Source organism: Carassius gibelio, chromosome A14, assembly GCF_023724105.1.
Source record: "Carassius gibelio isolate Cgi1373 ecotype wild population from Czech Republic chromosome A14, carGib1.2-hapl.c, whole genome shotgun sequence".
In the NCBI taxonomy this organism is placed as follows: Eukaryota; Metazoa; Chordata; class Actinopteri; order Cypriniformes; family Cyprinidae; genus Carassius; species Carassius gibelio.
Window position 1 is genome coordinate 22509550 of NC_068384.1, and position 19337 is coordinate 22528886.

The 19337-nt window shown below is 43.0% G+C and overlaps 1 protein-coding gene and 1 long non-coding RNA gene across 2 annotated transcripts in view; one reads left to right on the forward strand and one right to left on the reverse strand.

Moving 5' to 3' along the window:
- Positions 1–19337, forward strand: part of LOC128026879 (uncharacterized) — a 120648-nt gene that overhangs the window by 25729 nt on the left and 75582 nt on the right. The gene's annotated exons all lie outside the window — the stretch shown is intronic.
- LOC128026905 (uncharacterized) lies at positions 1734–2563 on the reverse strand. The gene is made up of 2 exons (XR_008186558.1): positions 2286–2563; positions 1734–1964 (listed from the first exon to the last, which is right to left on the reverse strand). It is a non-coding gene; the product is annotated as an uncharacterized LOC128026905 (long non-coding RNA).

The following is a 19337-nucleotide window of genomic DNA, read 5'->3' on the forward strand; positions in this document are numbered from 1 at the left end:
TGTTAATACATCTAATCTTTGAGTAAGGTTTTTACAGTACAGTTATGTAACTTTTGTTATAACACATTTTAAAAGTAAACTAAGTTTTCATTTACCTGTATGTAAGCACAGTGCAGTGTTCATGTTCAAACTGCATTTGCAATGGTAAAGTGGCTGACAACAATAAATATTCTTATTAAAATAAAACTGCCTAATTTTTAACTGTAGAGCTGTAGCTTAATAGTTAGGACTACTACCCTGCTGAAATTTAATGTTGGTCATTATGGTGGAACTATTATTAAATAACTAATATTTAATAAAAAAAAAATTTCTGAAGTGGTACTTGGTATACATTTGTTTGAGAACCACTGGTTTAAAGAAATTGTATAAAATGAAATCCTGATGTTTAAGAACTTTTCAGTAAACCATTTCTTCTTTCCCCATGTAGAGTCATCAAGGATCCAGCTTATTCTTGAAACATTGGTAAGAAATTGTTCATTTGCTACATTGCACTGTCACTTCTGGTAGAGATTCATTGACCTTTTGTATAGGTTTTGATTTTACTTAGTTTAATTAAAATTTACTGAATTAGATTTTACATGTTTTAGTCCACTGTATTGCTAGTGTTCTGATTAAAATGGTTTAACTGGGGGCTCTGAAAACACTGCTTGTGAATAAGTAAACTTTCATCTGAATACATTAAGTGTTTAATGAATAGTGTTGTGCACTTTGTTTCCAACCACACTTTTACTGAACTGTAAAGTGAAAATGTGATTTATTTTGTATTCAGTTTTCAGTTAAAAAGATTTCACAATATCAAAGTTGATACTTTATGAGGATTTATATTTGGTGTTTTTGTTTATACAGGACAGTACAGAACGTGCACATGTGGGAGAGCATGGAGGGTGTAACGGACATGCAGGTCATCAATTCATGGGTTGAATTCAGGCATATAAAATGAAACAATTTTACACTAAATGCCTGGCTGGATTTAAATTATTTATGACAAGAAATTCCAGAGTCACGTGGGCGAGCCTCAAAGGAGACACGAAACCCCCCACATTCCACAACACACACACATAAGCACACACACACAAACAAACCTTTCTTAAAGTTTTCCTAAAGTCATTTTATTAATACGTATTTTGAATATGTTTGTGCGTACAATGGTTAATCCTTGTTATGCGAGGATTATAATTTTACTGACTTGTAAATTGGAAATGTTTCTCCTAATTTTATTGTTCTCAAATAGAGTCATGATTCTGTAACCCTACTCCTGACCAGGTCGTAAAACTTTATGATCCCACTGGGAAACAGGACAGGAAAGCTAACTCTTAGAAAAAGAATGGTAAAATGTACTCAAATGTAGTCTAAATGTATAGAGTATTGCTTTTTTGGTGCATTAGATGTTTCCCATATAAATTGGATTATCTGCAGTTTTATCATGTGTTAATAAAATGATTAAATGTGTGTATTTCTGCATTTGAATGTAATTTCGTGTTTCTATCAGTTATATATGTACTGTTTGGTGTTTTTGGAACTATCCACCTGTATAAAAGGTGTGTAAAATTTATTAATCTGGAATTACGAACTTGCTGGAATATCACTGCTGAAATCTGACAAGCCTTAAGTTATTAGGATGGGTGTTTCCACAGAGACAAAGGAACTTTTTCCTGCTTCAGATCGCGGATGTTCATTGGTTGTTCACGCGAACAGAGGCATGAACCTGTCAGGAGAAATGGGCAGGATTCAGATGCGGGTTTACGCAAGGCTTTATTTAAAGCAGAGGAGGCAGATCAGATGAGTCACGTTCACAGGATTACTCGTAGTGACTGGAAGAATAGTCGAAGCAGATGAATCAAACCGATGAGTAACGTTCCACAGTTATTTGTACGACCACTGAGACCGGAGGGATGACACTGAAGCTTCCAAGAGCTCTGCGCTGGGGAACAGGGGGCAGAGAAAACAGCTAAACACACTGGAGCCTGAGGACAAGACACGACAAAGGTGAGTGCTAAGAACAGCTAGAAGATCCGAGCTATTGAAACGAGTAACAACAGTCTGACAATAGGCAGAGAAACACAGGGAATGATAAAGGTGTAAAATTAGAAGAACATAGAAAACAGGTGGCGAGCAATTAAGGTTCACAACACAGAAACAAGGAGGGCGGGGAAAACTCAAACAGGTAGACACGGTGAGCTGACAAGTGATAAACACACACACCAGAAAGGCAGGTGATTAGCCCCGAGACCCGACAGTACCCCCCCTCCCAGGAGCGTCACCTGACGCTCTAGGAAGGGCCCTACCTCGATGTCGCCGGAAGTCCTCAATCAACGAGCGGTCCAGAATGTCCCGGGACGGCACCCAGCACCTCTCCTCTGGGCCATACCCCTCCCAGTCCACAAGATACTGAAACCCCCTGCCGCGGCGCCGCTCATCGAGTAATCTCTTAACCGTATAGGTGGGAGATCCATCCACAAGACGAGGGGGCGGGGGGGTGGGCCGACTACAAGCAGGATTAAGGGGGGAAGAGAACACCGGCTTGACCCTGGAAACATGAAATACCGGGTGAACCCGACCAAAAGTTGGAGGGAGCTCGAGCCTGATCGCCACCGGACTAACCACCTTGGTGATGCGGAATGGCCCAATGAATCTGGGTGCCAGCTTACGAGAAGGCGCCCGGAGAGGCAGATCCTTGGTAGAAAGCCAAACCCGCTGACCACACACATAGGCAGGAGGAGAGGACCGGCGACGATCAGCTGCGGTCTTGGTTCGGCCAGAGGTTTGGATCAGAATCCTCCTGGCTTTCTCCCAGGTGCGACGGTAGCGCTGGACGAAAGCCAGGGAAGATGGAACCGCTGCGTCGGGTTCCTGTGAGGGGAACAAAGGTGGGTTATAACCAACAGAACACTCAAAAGGGGACATACCTGACGCAGCCACCGGAAGTGTGTTATGAGCGTATTCTGCCCATGAGAGCTGCTGGCACCAGGAACTCGGATTGTTGGATGCTAGACAGCGGAGCATTCTTCCTAGATCCTGGTTGGCCCGCTCACACTGCCCATTGGTCTGGGGATGAAACCCTGAAGACAGACTTGCGGAGGCCCCAATCTGTCTACAAAATTCCCTCCAGAACCGGGAGACGAACTGGGGACCCCTATCAGAAACCACATCCACCGGAAATCCATGGAGACGGAAGACGTGGTCCACCACCAGTTGGGCGGTCTCCCGGGCGGAGGGCAGCTTGGGCAGGGGGATAAAATGAACAGCTTTGGAAAAGCGATCCACCACCGTGAGAACCACAGTGTTACCCTTCGACGGAGGAAGCCCAGAGACGAAATCAAGGGCAATGTGTGACCAAGGACGGGAAGGGATAGGGAGAGGGGTTAGCAGACCATCAGGAGGACGATTGACCGGCTTACTTTGGGCACATGTGGGGCAGGCCAACACAAACTGTCTAACATCGGCAGCCATAGTAGGCCACCAGAAACGCTGTCGGATGGCAGACAACGTTCTCCGAATACCTGGATGGCAGACTAACCTGGATGAGTGACCCCACTCAAGGACCTCAGAGCGCAGCGCAGCCGGCACCGACAACCTGCCCGCCGGGCACTCTCCCGGCACCTGCACCCCTCGACCGGCCTCCTCAACTCGCTGCTCGATACCCCATGAAAGAGCCCCGACCACCACCCCCTCAGGAAGGATGGCCTCGGCCGCAACCTCCCCCCCTGGAGCATCGAACAGACGAGAGAGGGCATCAGGTTTGGTGTTCTTAGAGCCCGGCCGGTACGAGAGGGTGAAGTTGAACCTGGCAAAGAAGAGTGCCCAACGGGCCTGGCGCGAGCTCAGCCTCTTGGCCGAACGGACGTATTCCAGGTTCTTGTGATCCGTCCAGACCAAGAAGGGCTGCTCTGACCCCTCCAACCAGTGACGCCACTCACCCAAGGCCAATCGTACCGCCAACAGTTCTCTATTGCCGACGTCGTAGTTACGTTCTGCAGGGTTGAGACGACGAGAGAAGAATGCACAAGGGTGGAGCTTCCCATCGTGGAGGGAACGCTGAGATAGAACTGCGCCAACCCCGACGTCCGAAGCATCAACCTCCACAATGAACTGGGCCTCAGGATCTGGAACTAACAGAACAGGTGCAGAGACAAAACGGGACTTTAAAATGTCAAAGGCTACCTGCGCCTCCCGGTTCCATCTGAAGGACACCTTGGTGGAGGTTAAGGCTGTGAGTGGTGCAGCGATCTGACCAAAATTTCTGATGAATCGCCGGTAGAAGTTGGCAAAACCCAGGAATCGCTGCAGAGCCTTCCGGGAGTCAGGGACCGGCCACTGGGCGACAGCTTCAATCTTAGCGGGATCTGGCTTGATCCCCTCCGTGGAAATAATGTGGCCAAGGAACGTAACTGACTCAGCGTGGAATTCGCACTTCTCCGCCTTGACAAACAACTGATTCTCTAGTAAGCGCTGGAGAACCCGTCGGACATGCTGGGTGTGTAATTGGAGAGAAGGGGAGAAAATCAAGATATCATCCAAATACACGAAGACAAATTGATTGATCATGTCACCCAACACGCTGTTGACGAGTCCCTGGAAAACGGCTGGAGCATTGGTAAGACCAAACGGAAGAACCAAGTACTCGTAGTGTCCCGAAGGAGTGTTAAACGCCGTCTTCCACTCATCCCCCTCCCGAATGCGCACCAAGTGGTAGGCGTTGCGCAGGTCTAACTTGGTGAAGATGCGAGCTCCCTGTAATAACTCAAAAGCAGAAGACATTAAAGGTAGGGGGTACCTGTTCTTAATAGTAATGTCATTCAAACCTCTGTAATCAATACAGGGGCGCAGGGAGCCGTCCTTCTTCTGAACAAAGAAAAAACCTGCACCAGCGGGAGAGGAGGAATGGCGGATGAGCCCAGCTTGAAGTGACTCACGTATATATTTGTCCATGGCCTCTCTTTCAGGACCCGAAAGGGAATATAAACGACCCTTAGGCGGAGAAGAGCCCGGGAGAAGATCAATGGCACAGTCGTAGGGGCGATGCGGGGGTAGCGAGGTGGCCCGGGCCTTACTGAAGACCGCCCGAAGATCATGGTACTCCGCAGGAACACCGGACAGGTCAGAGGGATCCTCCTGAGGAAGACAAGACACAGAGACAGGAGGAAAAACAGCACCCAAACATGACACGTGACAAGACTGACTCCAGGCTAACACGGAATTGTTGACCCAGTCAATGTGAGGATTGTGTTTGTGCAGCCATGGGTGTCCCAGAATTAAAGGGGCCTTAGGGGAATCAGTAATAAACAACTCAATCAGCTCGCTATGGCTATCAGCAATGTGAAGGTTTAACTTGGGGGTGATGTGAGTGATGGTGGTAAGGGGACGGCCAGCTAATGACCATGCTGATACGGGACTAACTAAGGGGATAAGTGGTATTCTCCATCGTTGGGCAGAAGCAGCATCGAGGAAGTTCCCCTCAGCCCCTGAATCCACAAGGGCGAGTCCAGCGTGAGATTGACTCTGGACGGAGAGTTGGAACGGCAGCTGAGTCCGTGCTGCAGGAGAGCTTGAACTAAGAACCGTGCCCACCAGGACGCTCCGCCTCACTGGTGGCCCCTGGCCCTTTAACGAACAGTGCAGAGCGAAGTGACCTCCCCCGCCGCAGTATAGACACGCCCCCGACGACAGACGCTCCTGCTTCTGTTGTGGTGTAAGCCGTAAACGACCCAACTGCATGGGCTCCTCCTCCGAGGGCTGTCGGTCGGCTGAACTGGCTGAAGAGGACTCTAGGTGGCGCCACGGGGCGGGAGTTTGCCGTTGCTTGCGGCGGCGGCTGAGACGGCCCTCAATACGGAGCGCGAGATTAATGAGGTTATCCAATTCCCGCGGGAGCTCTATGGCCGCGAGTTCGTATGAAATGGCGAAATCCAACCCCTCAAGAAAGCGGGCGCGCAGCGCGCTCTCATTCCAGCCACAGGCCGCCGCTAAAGTCTGGAACTGGATGGCGTAGTCCGTGACAGAGCTCCTCCCCTGAGTCAGACGCGATAACTGGGCCGCCGCCTCGTCTCCCTGAGCTGAGCGATCAAATAATTTTGCCATCTCATGACTGAAGTCCGCGAAGGTTGCACAACAGGAAGCCCGCGATCTCCACACGGCAATCCCCCATTCGCGGGCACGGCCCGAAAGAAGTGTAAGTACGTACGCAACTTTGGCCTCTTCTTTTGCGTAACGCCGGGGCTGCAGAGCGAACACCAGCGAGCATTGGGAGAGGAACGCTTGACAGGCGTTAGGATCGCCATCATAGACCGGCGGATTGTTGGCATGAGGTTCGGGCTCGTGGAACATACCGGTGTGAAGAACGGATCCGCTCGTTGCCTCTCGCCGAAGACCGTCCACCCGTGCGATGAGCTCGGAGACCCGGGCAGTGAGAGTGTCCACTTTCCGCGCGGTGGTGCCGAGCTGGGTGGCATGCTGTCCCAACAAAACTCCCTGCTGAACGAGAGCCGAGCGGAGTGGATCAGATCCCGCTGAATCCATGATCTGGTCAGACTGTTATGTCAGGAGAAATGGGCAGGATTCAGATGCGGGTTTACGCAAGGCTTTATTTAAAGCAGAGGAGGCAGATCAGATGAGTCACGTTCACAGGATTACTCGTAGTGACTGGAAGAATAGTCGAAGCAGATGAATCAAACCGATGAGTAACGTTCCACAGTTATTTGTACGACCACTGAGACCGGAGGGATGACACTGAAGCTTCCAAGAGCTCTGCGCTGGGGAACAGGGGGCAGAGAAAACAGCTAAACACACTGGAGCCTGAGGACAAGACACGACAAAGGTGAGTGCTAAGAACAGCTAGAAGATCCGAGCTATTGAAACGAGTAACAACAGTCTGACAATAGGCAGAGAAACACAGGGAATGATAAAGGTGTAAAATTAGAAGAACATAGAAAACAGGTGGCGAGCAATTAAGGTTCACAACACAGAAACAAGGAGGGCGGGGAAAACTCAAACAGGTAGACACGGTGAGCTGACAAGTGATAAACACACACACCAGAAAGGCAGGTGATTAGCCCCGAGACCCGACATGAACCATTTCAGGCCATAAGAGCTGACCCAGGAAGGTCCTCCTCCTTCTTACTCTCTTCTCTCCTGCTTCGACGCTCGTCCCTCTGAGCGGCCTCGGGCCGCTCTCCTATCGCCGTCCCTCTCAGCACGGAGGCTGAGAGGACAGCCGTTCCCATGGCTCCTTCAGAAGCTTTCGTTTCTGTTGTTTTGTTTCTTTTCTTTACTAAGTTTATTCAACTATTCGCCTCTCCACACAAGGAAGACGAATTCTGAAACATTGTTTGTTGGACCTTTCAAATACCGCGCGATTCCGCAGCAACCCCCGGAAGACACACGCACGCTGGTCTCAAAAGACCACACACGCCACAGAGGCTGGACCCTGCAAGTATAATTTTCTATGGAGATTTAAATGCTGCTTAGAGTTGTCAGTTGTCTATGATTTGATTCGTTGTTGTCTTTCAAAGGGTTACTGTCTATGAGTTTGCATAACTGAGCTTAGTCTGTGATCACGCTCTATCTCACCTCTCTCTCATCCTTCCTCTCTCATTCATTCTCTCTCTCTCTCTCTCTCTCTCTCTACCTCATTTGGATTCCGTTATGTCTTGTACAAAGTTTACTGTCTGTATTGTCGTAGGCGTATTTACTCTGTGTGATTTGTAGTTTGATGTATTATTAGTTCAATTATTAAAAACCAATATATATTCATGATTGCCTCTGAACCGCTCACATTACGAGTCAATGAAGTGTCTGATCTTTAGCTACACGCGGTTTACTTTGAGCAACTAAATTCATCATAATGATAGGATAATGTTTTCATGGCCAGATAATATTTTTCCTTGAATTATAAGTGATAGCTTTATTGAAAATTGATAAGTTAATCTTACGGCCGTTTGCTGGACAAACCACTGTTTGATTTGCTTTAATTTACAGTAAGAGATATCACTATAATTGATATGAAGAATGGAATATTGACATATTAATGAGTAAATTACAGTTCCCTGTAATGAGTTATTGATAAATGCAATTGAGCTATTTTTCATAATCAATGATACAAATGTAACTGTCATATGAGATATATATATATATGAATCATATTCCTGATTAATTATTCAAATTCCCTATATATCATTTGAGTTAATAATTATGTACAACCCAGTGCGGCTACAAGGGGATGGTGTCAGAAAGGACCCAGAGCTGGGACACTTTCAAGGATCACCCGAAGCACAACCACACTATATACACAAGACTGCTGGTTCTAACATTTTAGAGTCCCCTTTGGTAGAAATCTCATTTTGCGTTCCCCATGGTAAAAAGACACAGTCTAGAGGGGTTTCCATTAGAAATGGTGCAAGGTACGACGGTGAAAGGTCATGTTATCAAGGTTGATTAACTTTTCAAAATCAACACCTAATTCAACATTAATTTAAAATTGCTCTGGAAGTAGGTTAAGACTTCCGTGTCACGGCTGTTACTGTAGCAACCAAAACAAACTCTAGTGTTTTGGTTTGTACTGATCATAAGAATTTAGAGTACATTAGAACTGCCAAAAGACTCAATTCCAGGCAGGCTCGGTGGGCACTTTTTTTTCGGCTGCTTTGATTTTACTTTATTGTACCGCCCGGGTTCCAAAAATGTCAAACCCGATTCTTTATCACGTCTTTTTGATCCCTCCGCCCGCCCGGTGACTCCCGAGTGTATTTTACCTGAGAAAATGGTGGTCTCAACACTCATATGGGAGGTCGAGTCGAAGGTCAAGACGGCCTTACAAAGGGGTAACGCCTCCGCCCGGTTGTCCACCGAACCATTTATTTGTGCCGGAGGAGCTAAGGTCCGAAGTCGTCCAGTGGGGTCATTGGTCTAACGTGGCTTGTCACCCAGGGATAATCGAACTAATGGGTTAGTTAAACAACGATTCTGGTGGCCACGTATGGCTCGTGACGGCCGCAATTTAGTTTTGGCTTGCTCTGTTTGCGCCAGTGGTAAGTCATCTAACCGACCTCCTGATGGGCTCCTCCAACCTCTGTCCCTTCGAGACCCTGGTCCCACATCGCACTAGATTTTGTTACCGCCCTCCCGCCCTCTAATGGCATGACGGTCGTTTTGACAGTAGTGGACCGATCCTCGAAGGCGGCACATTTCATTCCCTTGCCCAAATTACCGACAGCCAAGGAGACAGCGATCACTGTCCACGATCACGTCTTTTGGCTTCATGGCCTCACGGTAGACGTGGTTTCTGATAGGGGATCTCAATTTATATCCAAATTTTGGAAAAAGTTTTGTAAATTGCTAGGAGCGTCAGTTAGCTTGTTTTCGGGTTATCATCCCCAAAGTAACGGAAAGTCTGAGCGAGCCAACCAAGATTAAGAGAGGACGTTGCGATGTTTGGTCTCCAAGAATCCTTCTTCCTGGAGTCAACAACTCTGTATGGTGGAGTACGCTCACAATTCGTTACCAGTTATCAGCTACAGGCCTTTCTCTGGTCCAGTGCAGTTTAGGTTACAGGCCACCAGTTTTTCCCAGTCTGGAATCTGAAGTCGCGGTTCCCTCCGCTCATGCGTTTGTCCAGAGGTGCCACCGCACCTGGATCAGAGCCCGCGAGACTCTGCTCTGGATGAGGGAGCGCACTAAGGCCAACGCCTTAGTGCGTTGGCCTTAGTTGCGTTGGCCTTGATCTACCGGATCGCCACCGGTCAAAGCCTCCCGTTTACGTCGTGGGTCAAAAAGTGTGGCTTTCTACCAGTAACATTCCTCTGCGATCCGTATCTAATAAATTAGCTCCTAAATTTGCTGGCCCGTTTACTATCACCAAGATCATTAGTCCAGTGACAGTCCGCCTCAAACTACCTCCAGCGTACAGGAGGATACACCCCGCCTTTCATGTGTCCAAAATTAAACCCGTGTTTTATGGACATATTAATCTGCCTACTCCGGTCCGCCCGCCGCCACGTCTCGTAGATGGGGAACTGACTTATTCGGTTAATCGTATTCTGGACTCGAGACGGAGGGGACGAGGCTTCCAGTACCTGGTGGACTAGACAAAGGAGAAGATGGGAGTTTAAGCAGCAGGTGGTTTGATAATTGACTACTAGTGTTGGGCTATATGGCCATTTTTCCAATCGCCATATCGTCAGCACGTGAGATCGATGATACACGATATTATCATGCATGTGTAGAGCAAGAGAGAGACTCTTTGTTCTTGTCATTGCAGAACTATTTGGTGTTTTAAACTGTGCAGGTGTGCGAGTGAGAGCCTATGGAATCACCAATAATAAAAACAATAATCTTTAAAACATACTGACTTATTTAACTAACATTAAATATAAAAATATTGTATTTAAAACAGCTAAATCATATATAGTCGGATGCAACTGTCATGTTGCGCGTCCAGTGCCAAATTTGCAGCATCTAGGCACGGAAGTTATCAATCTAAATGTTCTGCAAAGTCAGTCAATGGTGAAAATCAATAGTAGATTTATTTTAAAGTCCAACAGTTTAACACTAATATTGGTCATAATCGAACACGTTAAATATAAAAGTATTCAAAACAGGTAAGTTGATATATTTGGAGTAAAGTGTAATTGAACTGATGCATCAGTCATATAGCACTCTGGACCACGCGCCTTTTGACGAGCTCGACGCACCGCCACAGAAACAAGAATGAGATGCATTCTAACATAGCTGTGGCTTTAAACTCAGTTAGTGGGGGCTCTTTAAAATATTGCACATATACAGTGGTGGACAGTAACGAAGTAGCTTTACTTCGTTACTGTACTTAAGTAAATTTTTCAAGTATCTGTACCTTACTGGAGTAGTTTTATTTTGAGTAACTTTTACTTTTACTTCACTACATTCCAAAGAATAAAATCGTACTTTTAACTTCACTACATTTCACAAAACATACCGTTACTCCCTATAATATATCACGTGCTCCGACACGCAGAAGTGGTGTCTTATTCATCATGAATGAACTGAGTCTTTTCAAAATAAACGTTTAAATCGGATCGCGAATCGCACCAAATGATTTGTTTACGAATTAGAGTTATCTGATTGCAGCTGTTCTGGAGTCGACCACTCACTGATTCAAATGAACCGTTTAGTGCGAGTCTCCAGAAGTAAGAACCGGGAGATCTTGTGAGCGCACGTTCTTCTGATGTTCATAAAAGTAAGTTATTAATGTCTAAATTTTTGATGAATTATTGTAACTGAAAATCATATTTAGGTCAAAATTGTCAGTTGTTTGGGAACTAAATCCGTTGTAAAGAGTGATCTGTTTAAGCCCACTGAAATGCTCGAGTGCAGACGATGCAGACACATCAATTTTAGGTAAAAAAAAAATAACACAGATTAAATACAATAACTCATGCACGTTCAAATTCCCTGCTGTCGTAATATCAACAGTTTTATTAAAATGTTCTATGTGACGTCTGTTTTTATATTGTTTATCAACAGTAACGTTATACATATGTATATTGTTTGGATTAACTAGACGAGTAGACAGACATGAATGTTTATTCATAACGGTACTGAAAATAAGTAAATATTGTTAGCTGATGCTAACTGTCTAGCTCAGTGGTTCCCAAACTGGGGTGCGTGCACCCCTAGTGGTGCGCAGACTGACCACCAGGGGTGCGCAAGAGAATGTTTGTAATGGCGGGGAAAAAGATCGCTCTTTATTATTTTTATGTATTTAACTGAGGTAAACTTTACATGCAAAGGTTTTGTTAAGAAATTAAATTTAACATTTCACATTACACACTACATTACTGTATAAATTACAATTGATTTAATTTCATTTTACAAGCACGTTTGTGTCACAATAGCCCCGCCCTGTTCTTTTAATTCATATTAGGTGCTAACTGATAATTTGTTCATTTTTTCACTTACTACATTCAACAGAATAGAAACCTGGGGCCGGATTCACAAAAATCTTCTTAAGAAATAAATTAAAATATTAAAACGTTCTCAAATATATTCCTAAGAACATCTTAATTTTTTTTCTTAAGAAGAAATGAACAGCCGTTATCTGAATAAATACATGTTGCTGCTAAACTCACTCCTGTAGATTACCCTAATAATCATAATCATAAGCACGCACCAGACTGTATATTTTTGTTGCGACTTTTAATGCGGCCTGTTTTTGAACAGTTACTTTTAAAATAGCCTGTCTTAAGCTGCAGCAATATGTTTCATTAATTTTTGTGTCGTGTTTTTGCACTTTCATCTGAGTGAACGCTTCCGGTATTTTAGTCCGCGCTTCTACAGCAAATGCATCCTGCGCACTCATATGCACCGAATATTGCCAAAGATGATGTATTAATAAGCTAAAATTAACCCTGACTCGTTTCAGGGTTGCTAATGAGTTTTGAAGTCAGCAAAAAGCAGCGTCACACACAGGCTAATCATGAGCGATCATGTTTACATTAACAGTCATCGCTGTCCCTTCAGAAAACTTGTGCACATCTCTAGTCCTCCTATGTATTATATGTAGCTGTTGCTGTAATGTTCAAATATAACAATTAATTTCAAATAACCCAATAAATTAATTAAATAATTATTATTAATTGGATTTAAGACAAGTCTGGGGCTGTCCTAAATTTAAGAAGATTATCTTCAACAATCTTAAGAAAAGATAAGAATATTCTTAAGATGAATTTTTTTGGGAATACAAAATACCCTTAAGTTTTTTCTAAAATTAAAAAATAAGAAGAAAATGGAAGTTGAGAAGAAATTTCTTCTTAAGAATGTTTCGTGAATCCAGGTTAAAAACGGGCACTTTAAAGAAATTAAATATTTATATGTATATATCATATATATTTAATGTATATGATCTGTGTGCAAACATGCAGGCCCATCCATCTCACAAAAAAAGGAAGTGATCTTTTATTATTATTATGTTTTCTAATTTACAGTGAATATTTGTATTTAATTATTGCAATTAAAAATGTGAAATCTAACCAGAGTAAGGTGTTGGGGGGTGCTTGACAGGTGCCAAACACTTTAAAGGGGTGCATGCTGAAAAAAGTTTGGGAACCACTGGTCTAGCTAACAAGCTTGTTGGTGCTAAGTTGAGGTAATTTTTATAAATAATGTCCAAATATTTTTATTCAACCACCTATATACAGTATTGTTCAAAATAATAGCAGTACAATGTGACTAACCAGAATAATCAAGGTTTTTCGTATATTTTTTTATTGCTACGTGGCAAACAAGTTACCAGTAGGTTCAGTAGATTGTCAGAAAACAAATGAGACCCAGCATTCATGATATGCACGCTCTTAAGGCTGTGCAATTGGGCAATTAGTTGAATTAGTTGAAAGGGGTGTGTTCAAAAAAATAGCAGTGTGGCATTCAATCACTGAGGTCATCAATTTTGTGAAGAAACAGGTGTGAATCAGGTGGCCCCTATTTAAGGATGAAGCCAACACTTGTTGAACATGCATTTGAAAGCTGAGGAAAATGGGTCGTTCAAGACATTGTTCAGAAGAACAGCGTACTTTGATTAAAAAGTTGATTAGAGAGGGGAAAACCTATAAAGAGGTGCAAAAAATGATAGGCTGTTCAGCTAAAATGATCTCCAATGCCTTAAAATGGAGAGCAAAACGAGAGAGACGTGGAAGAAAACGGAAGACAACCATTAAAATGGATAGAAGAATAACCAGAATGGCAAAGGCTCAGCCAATGATCACCTCCAGGATGATCAAAGACAGTCTGGAGTTACCTGTAAGTACTTTGACAGTTAGAAGACGTCTGTGTGAGGCTAATCTATTTTCAAGAATCCCCCGCAAAGTCCCTCTGTTAAAAAAAAGGCATGTGCAGAAGAGGTTACAATTTGCCAAAGAACACATCAACTGGCCTAAAGAGAAATGGAGGAACATTTTGTGGACTGATGAGAGTAAAATTGTTCTTTTTGGGTCCAAGGGCCACAGGCAGTTTGTGAGACGACCCCCAAACTCTGAATTCAAGCCACAGTACACAGTGAAGACAGTGAAGCATGGAGGTGCAAGCATCATGATATGGGCATGTTTCTCCTACTATGGTGTTGGGCCTATTTATCGCATACCAGGGATCATGGATCAGTTTGCATATGTTAAAATACTTGAAGAGGTGATGTTGCCCTATGCTGAAGAGGACATGCCCTTGAAATGGTTGTTTCAACAAGACAATGACCCAAAACACACTAGTAAACGGGCAAAGTCTTGGTTCCAAACCAACAAAATTAATGTTATGGAGTGGCCAGCCCAATCTCCAGACCTTAATCCAATTGAGAACTTGTGGGGTGATATCAAAAATGCTGTTTCTGAAGCAAAACCAAGAAATGTGAATGAATTGTGGAATGTTGTTAAAGAATCATGGAGTGGAATAACAGCTGAGAGGTGCCACAAGTTGGTTGACTCCATGCCACACAGATGTCAAGCAGTTTTAAAAAACTGTGGTCATACAACTAAATATTAGTTTAGTGATTCACAGGATTGCTAAATCCCAGAAAAAAAAAAAATGTTTGTACAAAATAGTTCTGAGTTTGTACAGTCAAAGGTAGACACTGCTATTTTTTTGAACACACCCCTTTCAACTAATTGCCCAATTGCACAGCCTTAAGAGCGTGCATATCATGAATGCTGGGTCTTGTTTGTTTTCTGACAATCTACTGAACCTACTGGTAACTTGTTTGCCACGTAGCAATAAAAAATATACTAAAAACATTGATTATTCTGGTTAGTCACATTGTACTGCTATTATTTTGAACAATACTGTATATATATATATTAGGGATGGGCAAGTTAACACGTTTTTATCGCGTTAACGCATTAATTAATTAACGCCGACAATTAGTTTATCGCGCGTTAACGTACTTTTTATTTTGAAAGTCCGTTGCTCATTGCGTTTCAATACACATAGCTAGACTGTAATAAAACAACCGAATACAACACAAACCATGGGTCACAGGAGGGGTGAGATGTTTATCAATAGGCTACTGGCTGCTTGGGATGAGCTACTGCGCAAAACAGAAAATCATGTCCAGAGTCGAATTCCATCTGGTTGCAATGTCTTGTATAAGCGACTCCTTCTTTTGTCCAAGTTCAATTTGTTTTTGTTCTAATTCTGCAGCGCGCTGCACTGTGCTTAAAATGGCCCACAACCTTTCTGCATTTGGCCAGGACGTTGTCAAACGCGCTGTTGTGCAGAGATACTTTGACAGAACGCGGGAGACTGTGCGCGACGCAGGGGACGTGTTCAAAAGGCAGATGTCTTGCAGCAGTGATCATATTTCTTGCGCTATCTGTGCTAAGTGTGCTGACTTTATTTGAAATGTCCCACTGCTGTGCAACATGAATAAAATGTTTAGCGCACGTTTCAGCAAAATGTCTCTCTTTATCATCTGAAAATGTGAATAACCTTGTGTGTCTTAGCAACTGGCTAGGTGCAGATGAGTAAGTAAATGTAAAGTTGGAAGAATGGATAAATGAAGTTAATTTTGTCCACTCAACCTGCACCACTGAAAGATTTTTTTTTTTTTTTTTTTGGACTGAGATTCTTAGTCTCTTAAAGGAGATTGATGTTGTTGTTCGGAAGGGGCCAGTTAAAATGTTATGATCGAGGTTCTGGACATAATTATTATTATTTTTTTACAAACTAAACAAAACTTTAATGTTTTATTTAATAAAACATTAATGTTTTAATGTTTTATTTATATACTAATGTTATATTTAATTTGATTACATTAATGTTTAAGTTAAGATTTACAAGAAATGTTAACTGCTACTAACTTTTAACTGCTGTAAAAAAAGCACTTTATTTTGTTTAAAGTTTTGACAAACAACATTTTATTGCACTTTTATTCATACAGCAGAACTTTGAAAGAATAAAATTACACAATACACTACTTTTGATTTCATTATTGAATTTTGCGCATGCTGCGATTAAAAAAAGTGAAGTGACATTCAGCCAAGTATGGTGACCCATACTCAGAATTTGTGCTCTGCATTTAACTCATCCGAAGTGCACACACACAGAGCAGTGAACACAAACACACACACTGTGAGCACACACCCGGAGCAGTGGGCAGCCATTTATGCTGCGGTGCCCAGGGAGCAGTTGGGGGTTCGATGCCTTGCTCAAGGGCACCTAAGTCGTGGTATTGAAGGTGGAGAGAGAACTGTACATGCACTCCCCCCACCCACAATTCCGTCTGGCCCGAGACTAGAACCCACAACCCTTCGATTGGGAGTCCAACCCTCTAACCATTAGGCCACGACTTCCCCGTGATTAATATATATATATATATCTGGGTAGAAAAGAAAGGATGTGATGTTCAGAACATGGTAACTACAGTAAATCAAAGTGGGAAGAGATGAACCCCGTTTGGCCAGGGGTGTTTTTAAACCACAGACAAGGTTTGAGAAGGAAAGAATCATTATGAAAATATAATTCTATTTTCCTTAATGTTGTTCCTAAGTTAAGGCCTTATTATCATGACATATATACAGTACAGATACAGCCTCATTCAAAGAGTTTTCTTTATTTCCATGACCATGAAAATTGTAGATTCACACTGAAGGCATCAAAACTATGAATTAACACATGTGGAATTATATATGGAATTATATACATAACAAAAAAGTGTGAAACAACTGAAAATATGTCATATTGTAGGTTCTTCAAAGTAGCCACCTTTTGCTTTGATTACTGCTTTGCACACTCTTGGCATTCTCTTGATGAGCTTCAAGAGGTAGTCACCTGAAATGGTCTTCCAACAGTCTTGAAGGAGTTACCCGAGAGATGCTTAGCACTTGTTGGCCCTTTTGGCTTCTGTCTGCGGTGCAGCTCACCCCTAAACCATCTGGATTGGGTTCAGGTCCGGTGACTGTGGAGGCCAGGTCATCTGGCGCAGCACCCCATCACTCTCCTTCTTGGTCAAATAGCCCTTGATGCCTTCAGTAGCCGCGTTTCCACTGGCGAGCTTAAACCGGGCGCGCTAGTGCGTGGCAGGGCCAGTCGCGTTTCCACTGTCACTTCCGGGGCTTGATTGTGCCTCGCCGGGGCTTCTCATTACCAGGGAAAGTAACTATTTGCGTTGCTGTAAAAAAAAAAAAAAAAAAAAAAAAGTTGCTACATGTCAGAGAATCTGTAGTTTTTTTTTTTCCGCAGTTTTCACAAGTCAGTTGAAATGAGTAGAACAGACAGGTACATAACTTTCAATATTTATTGCAAGTCAACAGACAGCAAGAGTTTTATCCTGCACTTCAAGTATTATCTTTGTAAGAAAAGTGTTTTTGGCCACTAGCTTTGTAGATGTGTGTGTCACACATTACATGCACGTTCTTGCCTTTGACCACAATGAATTTGAAGTAGTGCTTATATCTTCACCTTGAAAATGCCAACTTTTCATCGGATTGCTCCTGACTCACCATCTCTGCTGCGAATCTCTGTGTAGCTGTTGCGTGTGTGTGTGTGTTTGGCGCTGCTGGCCGCGTGTGCCGGCATGTGTGCAAAAACACTGGCTCTGATTGGCTACCATGAAACACACGACTCTGCCTTAGCCAATCACAACCGCTTATCTCGTCATTAACCCACCTGCTCACTCGCTATGTGAGCCAGGGGTCCGTTCGGATTGCATATTTTATTAAATCAAAGTATAGTAACGCACCGCATTTAACGTTCAGTAACGTTAAAGACGTTGCAACGACGGGAAAAGTAATTAGTTAGATTACCGCGTTACTGAAAAAATAACGTCGTTACCTAACGCCGTTCTTTTAAACGCCGTTATTCCAAAAACTGGTTTTCTGATAACTTCTCTTTGTTGGTGATATGATAAGGTTGCATGACGTTGTTCTGAGAGGCGTGTAAAGGGCGTGTTTTAGTGACGCGCAGCGGAGCTTCAGGCCCTGACTGTGGAAACACTGTGCTATTCTGGCCTCGGTGCTACTGGCTCAAGACTATGAGCCCCGCCCGGCCCGCTATAAGCCCTGGCTCGCACTGGCCCGACAGTGGAAATGTGGCTAGTGTGACTCTACAATTTTCATAGTCATGAAAATAAAAACAACTCTTTGAATGAGAAGGTGTGTCCGAACTTTTGGTCTGTACTGTAAATTTGATGTTCCGTAAAACAAATTTTAAAATACTTTGTTCTTACTGGTGAAAATCAGATGGTTTTCTCTGTTTTCGCTCAAGTACATCACAGTGTAAACTTCACAGTTAACATCACTCTCATCAACATAGTCCATATCAACAACAAAAATATATCTTGACTCCATATAGTGGTTATTTTGGAAAAAATCCCAGGTATTTTGAGCAGTAGGATTATAAAAAATATGTGCTAATATAAAATTAAATTAAGTAACCTATATAAAATTGCAAACATCTATCTTTCAGTACTTTTTTACTTACGTACATAAAAAATAGAGTACTTTTGTACTTTCACTTGAGTAAAATTGAAAAAGGAGTACTTTTACTATTACTGGAGTAATATTTTATTTTATGTATCTGTACTTTTACTCAAGTACTTGATTTGTGTACTTCGTCCACCACTGCACATATATACAGTATGACGTTCAGATTACTTGTTAAAGTGCAATGAAATACCTTATATCTGCAGATGATGTACGCATATTTATATAGAGACTTTGTAACGGCCAAATCTATGTATTTTGCATGAATCGCATTATAGTGCAGTGTGTATGAAAATAATAACAAGGCAGCAGAGTGAACTTATCTATAGTGGTTCTCATGTAGTCCTTCTACGTCATCACCACATAGTGTTATATGTTAATTGATCAGTCTTTAAAACAGGATGGAAATGAACCTGTCTGAAAGGAAATGTTGATAACGGAAATAATATTTGGTGCTACTGCGTCCAACACTTCCATTAGTAGTGTAGTTGGTATAACACCAAGAGAGCAAGTGCGAGATAGGAGGTAAATACCAAAACTGCTGTAATGAGTTCATAACTACTCTGAGATTTATTACATGCAATTTTACTCATGAAGACGCTGAAAACTTCTCACACAACTCTGGGCTATGACCAACACCAATCCAAGAAGGAAGATTTAATACAGAATTAATGCTAGAGAACATAAGCTTTGGGAATTTGGACAAATCAGATCGGACAAATATTTAGAACTTTGCAAAGCAACTGAATCTTGAAATTTGACCAAATATTTTGCAATAACTGATAAGAAACTTGTAATTTGCCCTTTCTACATTTTCTTTCTGCCCTTCTACATTCCTTCCACAATACACAAACTTCTCTTTTAATCCAAGGCTGTTTTTAAGTTTGTAGCTTCATGACTTTGAGG